This window comes from Lipotes vexillifer, unplaced genomic scaffold (assembly GCF_000442215.2).
Source record: "Lipotes vexillifer unplaced genomic scaffold, Lipotes_vexillifer_v1.1 scaffold830, whole genome shotgun sequence".
Classification (NCBI taxonomy): Eukaryota; Metazoa; Chordata; class Mammalia; order Artiodactyla; family Lipotidae; genus Lipotes; species Lipotes vexillifer.
Genome location: NW_006786980.1, coordinates 226,740 through 251,147, shown reverse-complemented (window position 1 = coordinate 251,147; position 24,408 = coordinate 226,740). Strand labels below are relative to the sequence as shown.

Below are 24,408 nucleotides of genomic sequence, written 5' to 3'. Positions count from 1 at the left end.
GCATGAAGGGAACCTGACCACGCCCTCTCATTTGCTGAATGCCTACCCTGGAGTTTGATGGAGCCAAGCATATAACTGACAGAATTCAAACTCCAATTTACACTATCCAAAAACAAAAGTCTTTTATTTAATGCAAGAAATAAAATTCTAATGTCTTTAGCTATCATTCCACATCAATTACAAATCACAAAATAATTTCATCATTCTGCGCTTCTAATACAATAGGGTGTCACAATCAGTTACCCTAACTATATATATGACAGTATCCTCCACTCTTACCCTAAAAGAGGACCAACTCCAAGAATACACTCAGTGGTCCAGGAACAAGGCTTAAAGATCCCCTTCCACGCACACCTGCCAAACACCAGCATTGCCACGTGGATATCAGAATGCAAGTAAAACACGCACCCAATGCCACAACTACATTCTCCTCCCAAATATCCTTCGAGCGCCCGCTTAGAGACCTGTAAACCACTTTCTCTAGTGCTGGCCTCTGATAACTCTCAGTCCCAGAAGTAATGAATGAAGATTCACACCCTTCAAGTACACCAACTGCACTGCCATTGTTCTGCATGTACCAACTGACAACAATTCTTGGGGAAGCAAGAGACAATAATGTAGTAGGACCAAGGCGGAATATCCAGGATAAACTTGCCTCTCACATCCCATTACCCCTTTCTCTCAAGTCACACCAGCATAAGAATGACAATCAAGACGATTTAAGGAACAAAGGTACTTTCAACAACCCTGAAACTGAGTCCTCCCAGAATACTGTCTTTTATCAATAAGCCCCTGCCATCAGTCTTCCTTCTTTCTGCTTATCTTAAAGAGGGAGGCACACCTCACCCCTGCCGTCCAAAGCTAAACCCTCCGCTTGCAGCTGTGAGGCAATCTGGTGGGAACCACCGTTACAACCTGTCCGTTAGTATTACAGAACAGACAGTATATTATGAATAATTTTGTCTCCCCTACTGGACTACGAGGTCCTTCTGAGCTGACAACTTCTTATATTTATCTTTATTTATCTAGTATTAGAAAAAAATAATGCACGGTGTGTGTTCAGGTAGTATTTGTCATCTTGCCATCTCTGCCACTTCTTGCTACAGAAATTAGTTCTAGCTTCTGTCTTCAATCTCCTTTGTAAAGTGGCTTCTTGCTATTCTATATAAACATGGTCTTCCCTCCTCAAGCCTTTTAATCCTAGGAACTACCAAAATACACTAAATACTGCATCACTAGCACAATTAGTCTAAACTTACTACCTCCCCTTCCTCACTGACCACTTACCTCTGAGCCTGTTTAAATGTGTGATGTCTTCCTTCCCAGAACGTCTACACTGCATCGTGAATAACTTTCATGGCACATATTACACCCGGCCTTCTGTTGGAATTATACGTAGAAGCAAGTATTGTAAAAACAATAAGCAATCTGTGTCCCCCATTTACAGAGGAGAAAATTGAACCTCAGAGAGTAAAAATGATTTCCTTGAAGTCGTACATTCAAGTTAGAAGTAGAAACAGAATATTAGTTCACTTCTGATTCCCAAACCAATCTTCCTCCCCAATAATAAGACTCCTGGAAGGCAAGGACCACACGTCTTTCTGTTTACAGCCTTATGTTGCCAGACCAGTACCTTGCAAAAAAAAAAAGAAAGTATTCTATGAGTATTTTTAAGGCAGCTTTAGGCACATGGTAATTACCTAGGTTAAGTAAACTTGTTCAATATTTGGCAAAATTTTCACCTCTGATATCATAAAAGTAACAACCAAAAACGTAACTAAAAAGGCCTTGTAAAATATAGCACTGCTTTTAACAATGTATCTTTCAGCTTCCTACCTATCTATATTATCTGTTCACTATGTAAAGTATACCTAAAAATATGATCAAAATTGTTGATGTCTGTGAGTCTCTATGTCTATAATTCAGAAAGGCCTTTGCTCTTACTGAGTTGGTGTGAAATGGTGCTCTATCTCCAGAGAGTATCAATAAACTATAAAGTCTCACAAATTAAACTCCTACACATGGATGTTTATAGCAGCTTTATTCATAATTGCCAAAACTTGGATGCAATCAAGATGTGCTTCAGTAGGAACATGGATAAACTGTGGTACTTACGACAGTGGAATATTTGTCAGCACTAAAAAGAAATAAGCGACAAAGCCATAAAAAAACACGGAGGAACTTTAAGGAACCTTAAATGCATATTACTAAGTGAAAGAAGCCAATCTGAAAAGGCTACATACTGTATGGTTTCTCTGTATGATATTCTGGAAAAGGCAAAACTATGGAGACAATAAAAAGATAAGTCGTTGCTAGGGCTGGGGACGGCAGGGAGGAATAACTAGGCGGAGCACAGAGCATTTTTAGGGCGGTGAATATACCCATATGATATTACAGTGGTGGATACATGTCATTATACATTTGTCTAAACCCACAGACATTATACATTTGTCTAAACCTACAGTTTTGGCTCATTTTAATAAGCTTGTTCATTTTGGCCACTATACAGAGATCTAATCGGGAGGTGTGTGGCTTTAGAAAGTGGTATGATGAGTACCATGTCTGGTAGTCTTGTAAAATGCTTGTGCAGGACACAAGGTGCTCAGTTATCTGTCCCCCAAGTGTTTTTTGTATTTTCTTTTTCTGTGAAACAGAAGTTAGTTATTTAGGTTAAAAGTTATGATTAATATGAGTGGTTAAGACTACACTAGGAACAACAGTATCAGATAAATACAACTGTGTTTTGTTTTGTTTTTTCAAAGAATAATTTTACCCTAAAACAGCAATTCTTGGGCTTTTTTTGTTTTTACCTCTATATTCTTGGGACTTGCTGAGGATGGTGAAGAGCTAGTGTTTATGTAATAACTATTGAAATGTAGTGTATTAGAAATTAAAACTGATAAATTTTTAAAAGATACATGAATTCACTTGAAGATAGCAATCATGGATGCACTACATGTTAACACAAATGACACAATTATGATGGGATGATAATGAAATTAGTTTGACCTTGCAGATCTCTGAGATATGTCTCTAAGTGTCAGTTTGTTCTTGACTATGACAGAGCACAATGAATAAAACTTAAAATGTTTGGTAATACCAGACTGAAAAGAAGCTATAAGAATTTTTAAAGTTCACTCAGTTTTGATGGGCTTGCTTCCTTGGATTCCTGATTAACGCTTTCGCCCGCAACATGAAAAGTTATCCTCACCTCCATGTACCTCTGAGATAGCCAGAACTCTGTGTCTTAACAGAATAATTCTCTGTCCTTGATACTGACTTTACTATGTCTTCTGTTACTCGGGCAGAGGGGAGAGGTACAAACGTTCCTCATTTACAAAAGAACTATTCAATTGTGTTACCATCTATATTTACTTTTAAATATTTTATTGTCACTGTGACTTTTTTTTTTTGCGGTACGCAGGCCTCTCACTGTTGCGGCCTCTCCCGTTGCGGAGCACAGGCTCTGGACGCACAGGCTCAGCGGCCATGGCTCACAGGCCCAGCCACTCTGCGGCATGTGGGATCCTCCTGGACCGGGGCACAAACCTGTGTCCCCTGCATTGGCAGGCGGACTCTCAACCACTGCGCCACCAGGGAAGCCCTGTCACTTTGATTAAACAGATAATCAAGTGTTGCTTCTTAGGCACCTATGGACCCCATCTTAATCAAACAGCCAAATCTTCTAACAACTTTTTAAATTTTGCCTTCCCAAACTCAGATTCTGAATTCAGAAAACAATCAAAAACTTTCAGGATATGTTTTATAACTAAAACTATCTTGGAGATTTCCTAGCGATTCCCTGAAAATCACAGGAATGTGTATTCTTGCCTTATAAAATGAGATGCTAGAAGTAATTTGGTTTGTTTGATATATTATTACCATGAGAGTTGTCTGATATAACTATTATTATCATTACACAAAAAGCTGGCAAATCAGAAGAGGTGCTTACCCTGCCCTAGGTTAAATTTGTACATGTAAATTTTATGAATATGAATATTTCAGAAATCACATGCTTTATGGGAAGTTTCCAGAGACATGACAATACCCCTGGTCTCCAGAATATGTTTTACTCTCCAGGAAAACAAGAGTCAAACTCTTACGAAATAGTTCTGCTGAATTTTCCTATACTATCAGACTACTGACAGTGCTTTGCCTGATGATATTAGGCAACAATAGTATAATATTGCCAGTTATAATTTCAGTTATTATTTAAAATTCCACTTGGTCACAACCTTAGTTCTTTATTTTAAATTCTTTGTACCTTCTAAGCCAGTGGTTCCAAACTGGATATGCACCTTAGACTTACCCTTGAAGTTTTACAAAAATATATTCGTCTAGGCCCTACTCCAGATACAATGAATCTCTTTACTTGATATTCTGGGTATACTCTTGCTATATTATGCCTCAGGATTATTGTATGTTATATCTCAAGATCTTTCCTCTATAAATTTTGTTCACCCATTTTCATAAATCAGGCATAACCTGAACTGGCTCCTCCGAAAACAGGCTTACTTGTTGGTCTTACACACGTTTTGTCTAAAACTTTTTTTGAATGACTTTATTACCTTCATTTTTCATACAACTGAAACAAATTTCCTTTTCCATATTTTATTTTTATTATGAACCCTCAGTAGACATTTCACACTTGAAAATAATCATTAATAAATTAACCATATCCATTAAGTCTCTGTCATCTACGGACAGTTTACTTTTGTTTCTGATACCCTGAGGACTGCCATAAGCTAGAGGCCACAGTTTGTTTTCAACAAAGAAGGTCAGCCTCAGAGCTTTGTGGAAAGGGGTTGTATCAGGTACTTCAAACTCCTGACACTTCAAAGAACAGACGCTTGGGTACAGGTCTCTGAACTGACATCACTGAGACAACGTTCAGCCCATTCCACTGGACTGAGTCAGGATTTCCAAGACTCTTTTAGTCAAAAAGAAGAAAGTTTCATGAAACTGCTAAGCCAAGATCCAGCAGAACAATAATTTACTGCATTGTGTTGGATAAACTAATGGAAATTTTATTGTCTGAAATATTGATGCTGTTTTAATGCTCTATTTTCTGGACATATAAGGAAGCTCTTTCCTCTCTTCCTAAGCTGTCTGTAACCCACAATAATTCTGTAAACCCTGCTCCTATAAACTGAAATATAATTTTTAAATTACATCTAGTTCTCACTGATTCCTTCCCTCCCAGAATTCAGAAACTCTTACTAAGTCCCTTTACTTTTCATTGCAATATTATTATTTGCATAAGTATAATAAAAATCTGTCATTCACTTTACCAGGATATAAGTGGAAAAACTGACTAACAACCAAGGCCTTACTTAAAGTGTCCTTTTAGAGAAACATGCTTGTTTAATCAGCCATGTCAAGGCACTTGGAAGGAAGAAAGGTTAACTATACTTAGGGAGCCTACAAAGCCCTCCCAGGAAACCTGGCCTAATGCCTGCCTGACAGTGTTAAAGAAGGTCCCTTCCTCACAGCCCAGGAACCTTAGCAAATTTTGTTAAGCTTGAGAGGAATTTACGAATATTACAGATAGTACACATAAAATCTGGGAAAGATATTTTCTTGGACTTGGTTTCCTAGCTTTGGGATTATCTAGAAACAGACACTTTTAAAAGTCTAATCTGAACTTCCTTATAAAAAATTCCAGAAAGAAGTTGATTTTGTAGATATAGTAATTGTTCTACACTGCATGGCCCTGGATATGTAAATTCATGGAGGCTTATAGGCTAAATTAATACTCCTGTCCTGCCTATGTAAATAATCAGGCCAAACCTAATGAGACTTGTCATCTAGAATAATCTTTGTTTGATATTATTATGCTTGCCGGATAAAGAGGAAGAATGCAGGGAAAAATTGTAAAACTTGAAATGGACCGAAGGTTACTGGCTGTCTTCAATGGTAAACAAGCCATCGTCTGACACCCTCTTTTCAGGGCCCTGCAGTTTTCACTGTCTAAGCTATTCTATAATCCTGTAAGTTGTAGATAAATGACAGCATCGCAAATATTTGTCCACAGACACGTCCGATGGAGGGAAAGCTGATGCCCCTCCTCCCTCACCCCCCCATGTAAAAAAGTCACTGAAAATATATTACAATATTCCTGATTTACCTATATAATCGTGATACTTTGAACTCTACTTTGAATAGGTTATAGCATTTTACTGATGCCCTTGCCAGTTAACGAGTTAAAAAAAATAAAACACTTCTACAAAATAAAATCTTCTATTTGTGTAGGAGTCACGATTATATTTTCTTTTAAAAATTATTCTTTAATACTAGTCTCAGAGATCGTTCGTCTAATGGGGTAAATAGAAAGTAAAGAGATGACAGATCTCAGTGCCATAACAGGGGAAACATAAAGTGCTGAGGGAACTCCAATGAGGTACATCCAATCCAGACCCATGACAAACAAAGGGCTTCTCAGAAGATATGACCTCCGAGCTGAGACCAGAAAGACAAGCAAAGGGGAGAGCAAGGAGGAGACTAGCATTTCAGGCGGAAGGACTCCCATGTTCAAAGGGAGAATGTAAATGGATGGTGAGTACATAAGGGAAACTGCTGTTCGCTATGAAATGCAGATCAGTTTTATATTAGACAACGGGAAAGGGCGACAGAAGTATGAGGCTAAAGATATAAACAAAGGCCTTGAACAAGGGGCTTGATCATGGTAAGAAGGCTGGACTTTATCTTGAAGGTGTCAGTGGGGAGAACTGAGTTCAATAAGCATTTAGTACAGCAGGCTCTGGGGTCACACTGGCTTGGAATAATGGCTCTGCTACTTATTGCTGTGTGACTCCTGCTATATCAATTAAGTACTCCGCAGTTCTGTTTCTTCATCTGTAAAATGGGAATTACAGTAGGCTTAGGCTTATAAGGGTACTATAAGGATTAATTGGGCTAATACAGGTAAAGTAGTAAGAAAACTGCCTAGCAAGCAGTAAGGAACCAGTGACGGTAGTGATGTCAGTAGCAGTATTTTCCCTTTAGTGAGATCATTTGTCTTACAGATCATTCTAGCTACACTGTGGAGAATACATTAAATAGGAACAAAAATAGAGGTGAAAAGGAGAGTTAGGAGGATGTGAATTAAGGAAAGGACCCTAGAAGTAAAGAGAAATGGACAGATTTACAAGACATAAAAGAGGCATAAGCAATAAGATTTGATGACAGATTGAGTACAGCAGCTGAGTGGGGGACACAGAAGTCAAAAATAAATATATAAAAGTCCATGGCTTGAGAAAGAAGCTTAAGTCGGAGCATCCCCTGAAATAAGATGCACAAGAACAGCATCTCCACGTCAGGTAATGCAGTAAACCCCAAAACACAAAAAATGCCTATGGAACACAAAAAGAGGAATGCTTCAATATATCACAGCAGGTAAAGCATCTAAGTTGTATTACAAAGGAAGTACATACATCAGAGAAATGGAAAACGGCATCTGAGACATAAGAAATGGCCCAGAATCATGAAAGGCCTGCAGTTTGTGTGAAAGCAGGAAAAGTACTGCAAGAGTGAAGGGTTAAAGGTAAACAAGAAATATGACCTGGGGTCAGTGCCTCATCATCTTATTTTTCCTATCTAGAAACCAAGCAGATGGACCTAATGATTTCTATGTGTTGGCCATTACTAGCAGAGGATGGCTCCATGGTCCTATGACTTCTGCTGGGAGCCATCCTGAAGATGTCTCTCATGCTACCATCGGGGAGCAATATTTGTCACCACAAAGTGTGTCTCTGGCAGAAGATTTATTCAGGCTGATTATTTTTAAGAAACCAAGACTCGGGAAGTTTTTCTTATTCCCTCCCCGGTAACTGCCTAAAAGAATTTAGAGAGAGGGCCTGTTCCCAGAATAGACCCATCACCAGAGATACCTGCAAAGAATATGGGCCAGGTGTGGTGGGGGAACTAGACTAGAGAGATCAGAGTCCACTCTGTGACCCCTTGTCCCTGCCCGACCCAGCAAACACGTGTTTACCAAACATTTGCTTCTCCCTCTCCATGTGAATTGCTTTCCTCCCCTTTGAGGTCCCAAACCACCACCCCCAACATCCTCTTTTGTCTTTAGCTGAAGATGGTATTTAAGGGGAGGGTTTCTGCCATTCTGGTCGCTTACTAGTCATCCTGGGTCTCTCCCACGTGTACAAGTTATTAAACTTTTGTTTGATTCTTCTGTTAATCTGTTTCATGTCAATGTAATTCTTAAGCCAGCCAGAAGGACTCAGAAGGGTAGAGGAAAATTTCTTCTTCCCTGACACTATAAAATTATACATCTTTCTGGAGATCTATAAAGCAGTGAAATTCTCAAACTTGTTATCAAACTATAAAAACAATACTCTACATAAAACAGTTTTATCTATTCCTCATCATAAATTAATAAATGTTTGTGGCATTACAATGTAACAATAAAACTATCGGCTCACATTCATGGAGTGCTTTCTATGTGCCAGGCACTATGCTTCGTAGAGGTCATTCCTACCCTAACTTTTGTCAGAGTAGCAACGTCAGCCCTATTTTGCAGGTGAGGAACTCAGAGAGAGAAAACCCCTGCCGAAAGCAACACTTCATGCAATCTGTAAATACAGAGCCATGATTCAAACGCAAAGCTGCCCCCAGCATTTATAAGATTTTAGTTCTGACCACTCTCTAAAGGTATAGTTTGCTCCCAAAGCCTGACTCCTCTCGCTCAAGACATACAGACTAGCCATGGCCCTAAGAGACCTATGGTACATGAAAGCAGCATACCTATAGAAAAGCGAACCATGAAATAACAAGCAGAAAGTACCAGGGAAAAGTCAAGTATTGTGAAAAACAGCTTTGTCAAGCTATTAAGTGTAAGTGTGAGCAACAGGAATTTAAGAACAATGGAGAGCTTAGCTTGACAGCAGCAAAAAGAAACAAAATTACTCATTTCATACAGAAGTGGTGAACTCACAAAGGTAATAGGAGATGTTGCAATTATCAGCAGCATGGATGGGAAGATTTGTTCTGCATTAATCTTCTCAGCCACAGCTCTCAATGTATTTGCAAAACATAAATCTGACATCAACTAAATCTGTCTGTAAATCCTCAAATTCATTCACACCTTTCTATTTCCAAAGGTTGCAAACCCTCCATTTTTCCTAAATCCCCTCCCATCACTTGCATGGAAGACAATTCAAGATTTCTCAAAGTGCCAAAAAGAAACTCATTCTCTCTTCATTACCCTTCTCCACCCCATGCTCCCCAAAACACCTTTGCACGCAGCCTCTTTCCCCCCTTTACACTTGTAAAAAATTAATAAACAAAAACCTGAATTAAATAGAGTGGGGTGACCAGAAGGGGGAGCTCTCACATCCTGTGACCATGGTGGAACCCAACAGGAAGAAGAAATGCTGTTCTTTCCTGCAAGGACTCAGCCAATGAAAAGCCACAGCCTCTTTGTTTACACAGCCCTCCTGACTTTCTCTCTCCTCGATAAAAGGTTCTCCTTCCCTTGTCACGCAGGAACTTGCACCTGGCTCGCCATGGTTGCAGACCCCGAGCTGCAATTCTCTGCTGATCCCGAATAAACTCACCTTTGTCGTAGAAACGTCTGGCAGTCTATTTGTTTCAGGTTAACACACTCATCCTCTGCTTCATTCCTAATGTAACCAGCTCTTTCAGATCCTTCCTGCTCCTCAGCAGCACTCCTGCAAAGCCAACTCACTTCCTTGCCTCCAGTTTCTCCCACAACCAATCCATACTGAAAACTCTTCCAAATCAATATTCCTAACAGACTTATCTTGTTACATCACACTCTCCTTAAGTCCATTTGAAGAACCAACTCTTCAGCAAGGCCTTTCATTGTTGCCAAGACCCAGCCCAGTTTATGTTTATAGTTTCATCTCCTACTCTCCTACACAAAATTCTCCACTGTACAAAAAACAACAACAAAAATTAATTACAACTCCTGAAATGTGATTTGAGGTGTCCCATTGGTTCTTCTATTGCCAAAAGAAGGAAAACACATGCAAAGAAGTATATAATAAGCCAATGCCTATGGTGGACCAAGAGCTGTATGTGGTACAACTAAAGGACTAAACAGATTGGTATCATTTCTTTGGATCAAACAACACACTGCTTTCAAATTATAAAGATACTGGGGGGGAAAACTTCTAATAAACTTTTTCTAAAAGAACTAAATTAAGTGAGTAGGGTTTGGGTCAGCATTCCAAGCAGAAGGAACAATACAGCTTCCTTGCTAATAACACATGCTTCTGAGTTAGACCAACTTGCCCCCAAGTCTCAGCTAGCTCTGCCTCTTCTAAGCAGTGTGTTATGAGGCAAGTTTCTTACTTAAGTCTCAGTTTCAGGGCTGATACTATCTCCTAGCAGTACTGGGAGAATTTGAAGATAAAATCAGTTGTGCACATAAGCACCTAGCATAGTGCCTAGTACATGTTAAGAGCTAAGTAAGGAGAGATTAAGAATTATCCTTACTGAAGCAGTCTCAGATCCAGTGAAGAAGTAGACAATTAGTATAGGAAAAGCAGTAAAAGATGAGAAGGATGAGAAATACACAGAGTACTTGTGTCATCTGTAGTACGCAGAATATTCACCAAAAAGCATATAGCCGCTATGCCCTGGAATCCTGGGGGTTATGAATGCTCATCACCATTACATGGTCAAATGCTTTTACGTTTTACTTAGTATGTGAGGGCTTATTAATGTTCCACTGACCTCACAAATCTGGGAAACAAAGCAACAGCTAAAACATTCCTAGCACCAGTTTATCTGTCACAAAGAGGAACAGCAATAGCTGGTCTCACTGAAAAATTTACTGTAGCTGAACTTGACAAGTACCCTATCACCCTTAGGTGAACCCAAAGTCAGGAGCCTTCAGATACCCTAGGAATTCTCAGGGGCAGTTTAAGAGGTAGAAGTTAGAAAAGAAAAATGCATCTGGACAGGAGGTTAGACCAGAGAGAACTAGAAAGACCAAGAGAGGAACAGTATTGATATTTCAAAACAGTAACATTAGTCAACAAGTGTCTAACCTAACTTCCCATTACTGGGAAACAAACCCAATTAAGCCTCATATGTACAAATCATGTCTTCACTGTGGGGACTTATTTTATATACTTAAGATACTTATAAATCTATTCTTTCTCCAAGGGGCTAAAAACAAATTAAGAGTACATGCTCTCTTTTTATGTGAAAGAACAGTCAAGGACTGCACTAGATCTAATTAGTATTTAACATGCTCATTTAACTCACTTTTTCAGTTACATTTCCTAATCTTCTAAACTGATTTTCAAATGTAGAAAATTATTCTTCCACATCAAAATCACATGTGTCTGTATATCTCTGAATGAACTGCTTTAAAATGAATACTTTTATCAGCTTTCATTTTGGTAAATTATGAGAATCATACCTGTGAACTTAACTTATGGTCAAGCCTGTAGTATTATAATTTTATAATTTTAAGTGACAAGATTGTTTTACCCCATTTCTTTGTAGACAAAAAAATGGAACCTGCTCATCAGATTTCCAGAAGGAGTACTTGCTTACATAAAAATTTAAATTTGTACGGTTAACCATATAATTCACTTCAAAATGATAAATCCATAATATAAATTATAAAGATTTTTAAAATTTACATACATTATGTCAAAATAATTCATAGTTTGGCTATACAAAATACTTAAGGAACTAGAGAATATTATAATTAAAATACAAATGCAGTAAATTCATTTCCAAGTCTCCCATTTTAAGAAAACAAAGCCACAGATAAGAATTATTTTAAAATAAGAAAATAATGTCAGTTCAACTTATATATGTTAATGATTCAAACATTACTGTAACAAGGGTAGAACTGACCTCTTAGTTATAGCAGTTACTACTTCTTACTGCCTTACTTACAGAAGGGTATCCCTCAAAGTACCACATCATCAAGTTTTCTGATGGGGAAATGTTTGTTTCCAAATATATATTCCACAGACACATTAAAAGAGTATAAAAACATGCTGAAACTGTAAACATTCACTTCCTAATAGCTTCACGAAAGGGCCTCTTCATCACGCATCTACCTGGTAACTTCAAAACATTTTCCATGTATTCTGCACACATGGCTTTTTATTCTCAGAGTTGATCAAGAGAAAATACTTAAATCAACTCATATGTAGTAGTCATAGTAGTAGTAGTAACAGTAGTAATAATCATTAATTGTCCAATTTTAAATGCTTTTTAAAAATTATGTGGTTCCAACCTGGTCTGCAAAGTCCTCTGGGAACTTCCACAATACCTCCGGATCTGTAAATAATTGACACAGAGCATTAAACAGAGAAAATAACACATTTATAGCAACAGTCTTGTTCAAATACTCTTAAAATTGTCAAAGCTACTTTTTTTAATAATTTTAAATTTTTTCTTTAAATATTTGCAGTTGATGAGGTTCAAAATTAAATATTTTGATAGTTTAAGGGTTTTAATGACCTTTGGAACAGGAATAATAAAATGAATAACTTGGTCAGATTATTAAAAATATTATTTCTTTTAGCAACTCATTTTTTACTTATATACCTTAGATTTTAAGATTCTGAAATATAAATTTTCAGATTTAACTCCACTTAATACACTGGTTTTATTCTGAAAAGAAAAATATAAATGTGGTAAATATGTAATCAAATATATTACAGCCCTCAGAAACTAGACTAAAATACAACATCTTGAATTTCCACTTAAAATCCTAAAGACATTTTTCCAAAGAGGACATGCATATGGTGAACAGGCCCATGAAAAGATGCTCAACATCACTGTCATCAGAAAAATGCAAACTAAAACCACAATGAGATATCACCTCACACCTGTCAGAATGGCTACCATCAAAAAGAACACAAATAGCAAATGTTGGCAAGGATGCGGAGAAAAGGGAGCCCTCCTACACTATTGATGGGAATGTAAATTGGTGTTGCCACTGTGGAAAACAGTATGGAGGTTCCTCAAAAAACTAAAAGTAGAAGAACTACCATATGATCCAGCAATTCCACTCCTGGATATATATCCCCCCAAAAATGTAAACACTAATTTGAAAAGATACATGAACCCCAATGTTCAGAGCATTATTTACAATTACCAAGATATGGCGGCAACCTAAGTGTCCACTGACAGATGAATGGATAAAGAAGATGCGGTATGTATGTGTGTACACACACACACACACACACACACACACACACACACACACACACACACACACACACACACTGGAATACTACTCAGCCATAAAAAAGGAATGAAATTTTGTCATTTGCAACAACATGGAAGGACTTGGAGGGCATTATGCTAAGCAAAACAAGTCAGAGAAAGACAAGTACTGTATGATATCACTTATATGTGGAATCTAAACAAATAAAACAAACTAGTGAATATAACAAAAAAGAAACAGACTCACAGATGTAGAGAAAAAATGAGTAGTTACCAGTGGGAAGAAGGAAAGGGAGGGGAAAAATAGGGGTAGGGGATTAAGAGGTAAAAACTATTATGTACAAAATAAATAAGCTACAAGGATGTATCGTACAACACATGGAATATAGCCAGTATTTTGTAGTAACTATAAATGGAATATAACCTTTAAAAATTGTGAACCACTATGCTGTATACCTGTATCTTACATTTATTGTACATCGACTATGCTTCAATTTAAAAAATGAAAAAGAAAATAAAATCCTCAATAAAAGTGTATGAACACAGTAATAATGTTTGTTATATAAAGGTTCACTTTTGAAATCCTATATTTGCAACACCATAAATCAGCTTTTAAAGCAATAGATAAGTTGGTAGGCATAAGGCATCAAGCTTGTTTAAAATACAATTGACATTTCTGGGGTATTTCAGAGATATTTTTCTAATATATTATATCCAGTTATTCATATATAAAAATCAATGTTGTTTTATAAATTTTCGTACTGGTTTTCATTTTCGTTATTTCTTCACACTATTTCTCTTCTACTTAGCATAATAAAAAGAAGTCTTTTTAACTGACAGTAAAAAATATTTTGGTTGCATATGTATTTTTTAATTCTGTCAATAACATACTGAATACTGCAAATGTGCTTTAAAAGGAAACTGTACAAAGGACAGTATTACTTCCAAAAAAGCCTCTGAAAGCCCAATATAAAGTAACAAGCACAACTGACAAGACAGGATCAAAATATCAAAAATACCACTTTATGTACCCAGTCAGTAAAAATTACAGCTCAATCCCATTATTTCCACTATACCATATTGTTTTTTAAAAAATACAGTCCAAGGATGCATAATTTCAAGTATTTAATCCCAAAACTCAGTAATTACCCAGCAACATTTTGAGCATGAGGTGGCTTCTCTTGCTGTATTACTTATGAGGCTCAAAAAAATTTTTTTCAAACATTTTAACTTAAAAAAAAAAGGAAGCATACTTTCTACAATTAATCTTTTTACTAAGGAATAAAAAGTTTCTACATAAATTAACATAAAAATCATTTAAAACATCTTATATAAGAATAGTGCATTACTAATTTATGGAGCTAATATTAAATGATTATGCCTTCATGTAAAACAAAATGTGTACATTTCTAAAACGACTGTGACATGTATAGATCACCTAAAAATACTGAAACATTAACGTCCTGTAGAAATTATGTTGGAAAACATATATATGTGCCCATGTATGTACATATATGTGTATGTGTGTGTGTTTATGTGGCAGTTTTACCAAAAGAGTAGTTATTAAGATTTGCATCTCATAAAACAAAAGTGTATGATGGATTCTTCATGAAATATTAAACAAAATTTATTATCTTGATAAATTAACACAATAACTAATGGCCCTATAAACAAGTCATCATGCAGAAATGTGGAATAGTCCCTTCTTATAAATAAAGGAGTTAGAGAGTTGCAATGTGAATATTTTAAATATCCCTTTTAAACAACCTCAATTTTACAGTTACCATTTGAGAAAATATGACAGATTCCTTACACTTAGACCTTAAAGCCAGGATAGTTGTCTTGTTGGACAGCCCCAACACTTTGCCCTGCTGTTTGCAGCATTTACCTAATTACGTCTTCCTCCCTCACGTTTCTTCATCCCTTACACTACGCAGTTTTCTCTGTCCCGCCTGGTCTGTTATTTCACAGAGGATGAACAAGTGAATACATGAAAAGAGCAAATATCGGTTTAGTCACATAGTGGAAAATACCCTATTTCTTTTCTTTGCATTAAATGCGTGTTACACTTCAGCACCCAAAAATGTATTATAATCATGTGCAATCCATATCTGAAATGGATTAACTTAGTTACTGCCTGTGTGGTTAGGTTTACCCCGTATCTGACACATGTTGGCAGCAACTCTTCGCAAGGACTGCAGAGGAAGAAACAAAAGAGCTCTGAAAAAAATGAAAATAGTCCAATTTTCAAATTTATGCACAACGACGGAATTTTCTGTTCCCTGGGGATTACTTTCCAGATGCGAGATCTGACCTGGCAAAGCTAGGTCGATTTTATGCTGATTTTATGGGTGAAAGGGTGGGAACTGCTGGTAGGAGTCACCGCTACCCGCGGTGACTGGGACACACCGTGTTTCTCTTCTGTCCAGTGTCCACCCGTAACTCAGAGAAGACTCCACATCTTAAAGAGGAACTTTGCCACCAACAATCCAGAAACCAAATAAACATGAAAGGAAGAACATGTAACTTGATTTTTACATAAATATAGTTAATCTCTTATTTTAATAAAAGAATGTTACAGTGTAGTGAGAAAAATATACAAATTTTTATTAAATCAGTAAATTTGGAAGGAGAGTATTTAATGTATTATTTGTGCATCACCATCACAAGTATTCCAAATTCCTGAAGCTTTTTTTTTTTAATGTAAAGTGAGATAAATTTAGTAATATTTTATTTTCCTTTGCAACCAGACCTTTCACATTTTCTGGCCTGTAACTAAAACCAAAAATTAAAATAACTTAAAATATTACTGTGATTCAACTACACTTTTTCATGCAGGAAAAACTTTAATTTACACAAATGAATAATATTTACTTAACTCTGTGGAATTCATAGATGAATATATTTAAAATTATGCATTTGTCAAACCACAGTTCAGAGACTATATACCTTTGAAAAGGCAGAATATATAGTATTAGTGTTTTGCTTGATTATAGCTTCAGTGCTTATTCACCTACATTGTAGAATCAGAATTTTACAAATGAGGAAACTGAAGCCAATGCAATGAGGAGCATGTCTTTATTTTTTTAAATAAAGTTATCTATTTATTTATTTTTGGCTGCATTGGGTCTTTGTTGCTGCGCGTGGGTTTTCTCTAGTTGCGGCGAGTGGGGGCTACTCTTCCTTGCGGTGCGCGGGCTTCTCATCACCAAGGTGGCCTCTCCTGTCACGGAGCACAGGCTCTAGGCGTGCCGGCTTCAGTAGTTGTGGCACGTGGGCTCAGTAGTTGTGGCTCGCAGGCTGTAGAGTGCAGGCTCAAGTAGTTGTGGCGCAAGGGCTTAGTTGCTCCGTGGCATGAGGGATCTTCCCGGACAAGGGCTTGAACCTGTATCCCTTGCATTGGCAGGCGGACTCCTAACCACTGTGCCACCAGGGAGGTCCCTGGGAGCATGTCTTAATTATAAGGCTAGTTAATGTCAGAGGCTAGAACTTTCTTAGTTGAGATCTAAGGAGCAGCTATTTTAAATAATTTCCAAAATCGATACATTTCTGTGTCCCACTTAAGTTCAATTTATTTTATTCAAAAATCTATGCAATGCTAAAGAAACAGGAAAAGTCCCTGCCCTCCAAAGCCCTATAGCATACATGGAGAAAAATGTCACAGAGCTACCTAGTTTTTGTGCAAACAAGGTATCCTGCAGGAATTCCTCAGTAACTGGAACACACAGATTCATACACACAGCATTATGGTATACTGGCTAAGAATATGAATTCTAGAATAGGAATGCTTGAACTCAATTTGAAAATTCACTGGCTTAATAATTTCAAAAAATGTTCCTAACAAAAGAATGGTGATGTCTCTTGAATATAAATGAGCAGGAATCATTCAAGAAAATCTTCCACCTGTGGAGATATAATGGTGAACTAAACAAAATAGGTCTCTACAATGTATAGAAAAGGATGGCATCTAAACCTATAGCTCAGTAAAATTTAATGAGTGTTATGCTAAAGGATAGGATACTACTGGACAGCACAAGGAAAGCCAATCTAATTTAGAAAGCCACTAGTTAGACAAGCAAAGGATGATTTGGGCTATAAAGTGGGCAGAGGAGAACATTCTGGAATGGAGAAACAATATGCACTAAGTCTTAGAGGTTAAAAGAAAGCAGAAAACATTTGGAAACTGAAATAAAAAAAGAAATATATCTAGAATGCAGAGTAGGAGAGAGAGAATGTCACGGGATGAAGCTGGAGAGACAGGGGACAGACTACAGAGTTGAGGATGTACCCAAGGTATCAGAGGGAGCCACTAAACCATGGGAGAAGGGCCACCTGAACTGTGTGGAGTATACAGTTAGAGGGTGTGTTTATGAAAGTCACGGGAAGAGAGGGCATCCAAAAAATTCTCAAACAAATGTGGCAGAACATTAAGCAAGGTGATGGCTCAAAAAATGGTAAGTGTGTGTAAAGCATAAGCCACACACAAGTAAAATGAGCTCCAGTGGCAGGATGGGAAGCAGCAGGCCAATTAAGAAGATCATGGAGTGTGAGGAAAGAGAGGCACCGTGTATGGGGGCAACGTATTTAAGAGACGTTACAAGGGAGAAGAAAGTAAAGATAGGAGGAAAGAGGTGAAGCCAGAAAGGTCTGTTTGTCGTTTCTGTTTCCTTTATACCGGAGCAGACTTGAACATGTTCAGGTGATCACGGGAGTTAGTGAGGCAGCGGAGAGCCAGAAAAGAAGAGACGCACGCCCCTGAGGAGGCAGGAAGAGGGCATCCTGATCAAGACAGTGAGATGAGCCTTGGACAGAAGCTGAAGAATATTTTCCCATTGTTATAGGAACAAGAAAAGAGGAGAGGAGGTATGAATCCAAGGAGATTTTAGAATCTGGGGTACAAAGTTAAGTGTTCTGCAAAAATTCCTGATTATTTTGTGTGTATAGTAGGAGCAAAGCTCCCTCCTAGGAGGGAAGTTGGGAAGCTTGAGGAGGTGTGAAACAACTGTTTCAGGCACTGCTGAGCACTCGGTTTGGTGGGTGCCCAGCCTAGTGTTTAAGGGCAACAATGTGGTTATCTCCCCATCATCATCCAAGGGCCAAGGTGCAGGAGATAATTGCTAGATTCGGTCAGGGCTGAGGTTTCTGTCAGTCATGTGTGATGGAAAGAGAGCCTCAACAGAAGAGTGGTTACAGATGTGAACTGCTGATCTAAAGCTAAAAAAGAGAAGTGGTTTTATTTTTTCCTGTAAAACCCATCAGTACTAAATGTTATACCAAGTCATGCTAATGCATTTTAAAAGTGTATTTTCAGTAGAAAATCTACTGCATATATCAAGACTGTAGGACTGAAAATAAAGTAAAATAAATAAACGGAACAGTTGTAATTATGAAGTCAGGCAGACAAAGTTCTGGTCTTATACCTATACGTAACAATGCTTTCTGCCTGCGATCAGAGGTGGGTACTGAAAAGTATAGAATCAGTTTCCCTCCTCTCTTCGCTGCCTTCCACTCCTCCCCGCTCTCTCCGGACTTATCTGAAAGAACAGTCTTATCTGTTTACCCAAGCTTACCATATAAATCTCATTTTCCACATATACTATTATGTGGGGAAAAAAACCCCAGAAAACCATGGAATTAGATAACTACAGTTAAAATTACAATTTTTCCAGCTTTACTGAATTATATTTGACATATAACACTCTGTCAGCTTAAGGTGTACGAGATGATTTGATAAACGTACATATTGTGAAATCTTTACCACAATAAGGTTAATTAACACATCCTTTACCACACACAGTTACTGACTTGTTGTTTTCATTATCATTGGTATGGCGGGAACATTAAAGCCCTACTCTCAAAGCAACTTTCAAATACACAATATAGTATTTGTGAACTATAGTCACCAGGCTGGACATTAGATCCCTGGAACCTACTCATAACTGAAAGTTTGTACCGTTGAACCAACATCTCCTGCCACCCCTCAGCCCCTGGCAACCACCATCCTACTCCGATTCTTTGAGTCCAATGTTTTTAGATTTCACATATGAGTGAGATCATATACCACTTGTCTTTCTCTGACTTACTTCATGGAGCATACGTCCTCAGGGACGTCCACCTATGCTGTTGCAAATAGCAAGGTAGCCTTCCTTTTTTCTAGGGTGGAATAATACTCCATGCTACGTATACACCACATTCTCTTTAACCATTCATTCACTGATGGACATTTAGGTTGTTTGCATACCTTGACTATTGAGAATAATACTGCAACGAACATGGGAGTGCAGATATCTCTTCAAGATAGTGACTTCATCTTCACTGGATAAATACCCAGAAGTGAGATTGCTGGGTCACATGGTCGTTCTATTTTTAATTTTTTGAGGAACCTCCATACTGTTTTCCGTAGTGGCTGCAATACTATTACATTCCCACCAATAATGAACCAGGGTTTCCTCTCCTCCACATCCCGGCCAGCATTTGTTATCTTGTCTTTATAACAGCCATTCTGACAGGTGTGAGATAATCTCTCATTATGCTTTGATTTGCATTTCCAGGATAATTAGTGATGTTGAGAACCTTTTCATGTAGTTGTTGGCGGCTGTTATCTTTTCTTTGGAAAAATGTCTCTTTAAGCCCTCTGCCAATTTTTTAACTGGATTATTTGGTTCGTTGCTGTTGTATGAGTTCTTTATATTTTAGGTATTAACCCCTTATCAGATATACGGTTTGCAAATATTTTCTCCCTTCCTATAGGCTGCCTTTTCATTTTCTTTTGCTGTGCAGAGCTTTTCAGTTTGATATAGTCCCACTTGCTTTTCGCTTTTGTTGCTTGTGCTTTTGGTATCATTTCCAAAAAATAATTGCCAACAGTGATGTCAAGGAACTTACCATTTATGTTTTCTTCTAGGATTTTTATACTTTCACATTTTATGTTGAAGTCCTTCATCCATTTCAAGTTAATTTTTGTGACTTCTGTTAAGACAGAGGTCCACTTCATTCATTTGCATGTGGATATCTAGTTTTCCCACCATTCATTTTTCTTTTTCTTTTTTTTTTTGCAGTACGCGGGCCTCTCACTGTTGTGGCCTCTCCTGTTGCAGAGCACAGGCTCCGGACGCGCAGGCCCAGCAGCCATGGCCCACAGGCCCAGCTGCTCCGCGACACGCGGGATCCTCCCAGACTGGGGCACGAACCCACGTCCCCTGCATCGGCAGGCGGACTCCCAACCACTGCGCCACCAGGAAAGCCCTCCCATCACTATTTATTGAAGAGACTATCCTTTCCACATTGAGTATTCTTGGCTCCCTTGCCAAATATTGCTCAGTCATACATGTGGGGTTTACTTCTGAGCTCTGGATTCCATTCCATTTGTCTCTGTGTCTGTTTTTCTGCCAGTACCACACAGTTTTGATTACTGTAACTTGTAGTATAGTCTGAAATCTGGAAGTGGGATGCCTCCAGCTTTGTTCTTTCTCAATATTGCTTTGGCTATTTGGGATCTTTTGTGGTTCCATATAATTATTATAATTCTTCTTCTACTTCTGTGAAAAAAGCCATTGGAATTTTGATGAGTATTATATTGAACATACAGATGACTCTGGGTAGTATGGACATTTTAACAATATTAATTCTTCCAATCCACGACCATGGGATATCTTCCCATTTATCTGTGTCTTCTTCAATTTCTTTCATCACTGGTCTTATAGTTTTCACTGTATGAATCTTTCATTTCCTTGGTTAAATTTATTCCCAAGTATTTTATTGTTTTTGATGCTATCATAAATAAGATTATTTTTCAGGTAATTGTTAGTGTACAGAATTGTAACTTATTTTTATATGTTGATTTTATATCCTGAAACTTTACTGAATTTATTAGTTATAACAGTTTTTTGGTGGAGTATTTAAGATTTTCCATATACAAGATCATGTCATCAGCAAACATTTTTACTTCTTTCTTTCCTTAAGTCATTAAGATGACTTTCTTTTCCTTGCCCAACTTCTCTGGGTAGGACTTCTAGCACTATGCTGAATAAGAGCAGGCTCCCTTGTCTTCTTCCTGATCTTAGTGGGGGAGCTTTGAACCTTTCACTGTAGTGCATGATACCAGTTGTGGGACTGTCGTGTGGCTTTTATTATGTTGAGGTACGTTCCTTCTATATCCAATTTGTTGAGAGTTTTCAGGAAAGGATACTGAACTTTATCCAGTGCTTTTTCTGATCTAGTGGGATGACCAAAAAATTGTATCTTTCATTCTTTTAATATGATGTATCATATTAATTTGTGTATGTTGAACCACCTGTGTATCCATGGATAATCTTACTTGATCATAGTGTATGATCCTCTTAATGTGTTGTTGAATTTGGTTTGCTAGTATTCTGTTGAGATTTTTTGCACCTATATTCATTAGGGTTATTGGCACTTGTAGGTTTCTTTCTTTTAGTATCCTCATCTGGCTTAATACCAAGGTAATATTGGTCTTATAAAATTAGTTTGGGATTGTTCCCTGCTCTTCAATTTCTTGGAAGAGTATAATAAAAACTGGCACTAACTTCTCCTTCAAATGTGTGGTAGAATTTACCCATGAAGCCATCTGGTCTTAGGTTTTCTTAGTTGGGAGGTTTTTGATTACTAATTCAATCTCCTTACTTATTATTGATCTGTTCAGACTTTCTTCATGATTCAAACATGGTAGGTTATATTTTTTTGAATGGTTAAATATATACATTTCTTGTTTTTCTAGGTTGTCAAATTTGTAGGCATATAGTTGTTTCTAGTAGTGTCTTATTATCCTTGTATTTCTGTGGTATCAAGTTGCCATGTCTCCATTTTCATTTATAATTTTATTTATTTGAGTATTTTCTCCTTTCCTCTTGATAAATCTGATTTGTCAATTTTGTGTATCTTTTCAAAAGATAAGATTATTATCTGTTTTATCTTTTCTATTGTTTTTCTATTCTCTATTTAACATATTTCTGATGTAATCTTTGTCATCTCCTTCCTTCTGCTAACTTTGGGCTTAGTTTGTTCTTTTTCAAGCTCCTTGAGGTGTAAAGTTAAGTTGTTTGGGATCTTTCTTTTTTCTTAATGTAGATATTTATTGCCATAAACTTCCCTCTTAGCACAACTTTTGCTGCATCCCAACAGTTTTGGTATATTTGCATTTTCATTTGTTTCAATATATTGTTTTACTTCCCTTTTGATTTAATCTCCAACCCACTGGTTGTTCAGGAGTGTGTTGTTTGATTTCCACTTATTTGTGAATTTTCCAGTTTTCCTCTTGTTACTGATTTATAGCTTCATACCACTGTGGTTGGAAAAGGTACTTTCAATCTTTTAAGATTTACTGAGACTTATTTTGCAACCTAACATATGGTCTATTCTGGAGAATGTTCCATGTGTGCTTGAGAAGAATGTATATTCTGCTGTTGCTGTTAGATGGAATGTTCTGTATATGTCTATTAGGTCCCTCTGACCTAACAGAGTTATTTGTAGGCAGCATATTGTTGGGTCTTATTTTCTTATCTATTCAGTCACTATATGCCTTTTCATCAGAGAATTCAGTCTATTGGAGAATTTAGTCTGTTTACATCTGAAGTAATTAAAAGGCAATTCATCAAGAGATTATAATAATCGTAAGTATATATGCATACTACATCAGAACACCTAAATAATCAAGCAAATACTTGCTCATTGTTTTCTGTTTTGTAGTTCCTTTCTTGCTGTCTTCCTTTGTGAATTCATCATTTTCCATAATGGTATACTTTGATTCCCTTCTCTTTATCTTGTGTGTATCTACTATAGATTTTTGTTTTGTGGTTATCCTGAGGCTTACTTGAAAAATCTTAGAGACACAGCAGTTATTTTAACCTCATCACAACTTAACTTTGATCACATACAAAAACTCTACCCTTTTATTCCTCCTACACACATTTTGTTTTTGATGTCACACTTTACATCTTTTTATATTGTGTACCTAACAAACTGTTGCTATAACTATTAATTTTAATACTTTTGTCCTTCAACCTTTATATTAGAGTTAAGTGGTTAACACACCACCACATTACAGTATCAGAGCATTCTGAATTTGACTACATATTTGCCTTTACCAGTGTGTTGTTTCTTTTCACATGTTTTCATAGTTAGTATCCTTTCATTTTAGGTTGAAGAAGTCCTTTCAACGTTTCTTGTAAGGCAGGTATAGTGGTGATGAACCACCTCAGCTTTCATTTGCTTGGCAAAGTCTTTATCTCACCTTTATTTCTGAAGGATGACTTTGCTGGGTATAGTACAGTTGACCCTTGCACAACACAGGGTTGAACTGTGCAGATCCACTTATGCATGGATGTTCTTCAATAAATACATGCTACAGTACTACACAGTCTGTGGAACGGCAGATCAGGGGGGCCGACTGTAAAGTTATATGCAGGTTTTCTACTGCATGGTGTGTGGGGGGGGTCAGTCCCTCTAACCCCCACGTCATTCGGGGGCCAACTGTATTCTTGGTTGGTGGTCTCTTTCGGCAATTCACAGGGCAGTGAAGGCTAATAATGAGGATCCCACCAGAGGCATGCAGGCACAGAGCTGGAGGGACCAGCTGCAGGTCCGCATAGTGGTTCCGGCCAGCAACAGAGCACAGGATCTGATCCAGGCCCACAACAGCAGGGGGCCCTGACTGTCAGCATGCTCTCCCAAGACTGCATAGTCTTCCCTCAGGCATGCGCAGAGCCGTGGAGGGCGGTGACATGCATCAGACCGGTGGATGCACATGCACAGCTGGAGGAGCTAGCCCTGAGCGCTTGCACAGCAGTGGGGGTCAGCCACGAGGGTCTAGACTGGTGTCTAGCACCTGCATAGCTGTAGAGGCCTGGGCTGGCTACCGGTGTGATTCCCAGGCTCCAGTAGGGGAGGCTGGGAGAGGAGTTGGCAAAACAGGAGGGACTCAGGTGGCTGGTGTCAGCAAACACAAATATCCGTGGGGTGAAAGCCAGTAAACTCTGCAGGGGTTCCGAACCAGCTGGGGTCACCTGCAGAGCGGGTCACGGGGAACTGCAGTTGCCCTTGCCACATGGGCTGGGTGGCCAGCTTTTCTTCCTCGTTCCTAGTTATCTCTATACCTCTTGGCTTTGCCGGTCTCTGGGTGGGTGAAACTGAGGCGGGACCTTTGTGTGGTGCCTGAAAAGACTGGGGAATCTGGTCACTCATCCCACTATTCTTTCCCTACAAGGGGGA

The 24,408-nt window shown here is 38.0% G+C and overlaps 1 protein-coding gene across 1 annotated transcript in view; it reads right to left on the bottom strand.

Moving 5' to 3' along the window:
* The window catches only part of DENND1B (DENN domain containing 1B), a 253,493-nt gene that overhangs the window by 178,594 nt on the left and 50,491 nt on the right, over positions 1-24,408 (bottom strand). Inside the window, exon 2 of the mRNA XM_007459659.1 lies at positions 12,245-12,288. The gene's annotated coding sequence lies outside the window, so the exon portion shown is untranslated. The remainder of the gene's footprint in view (positions 1-12,244; positions 12,289-24,408) is intronic.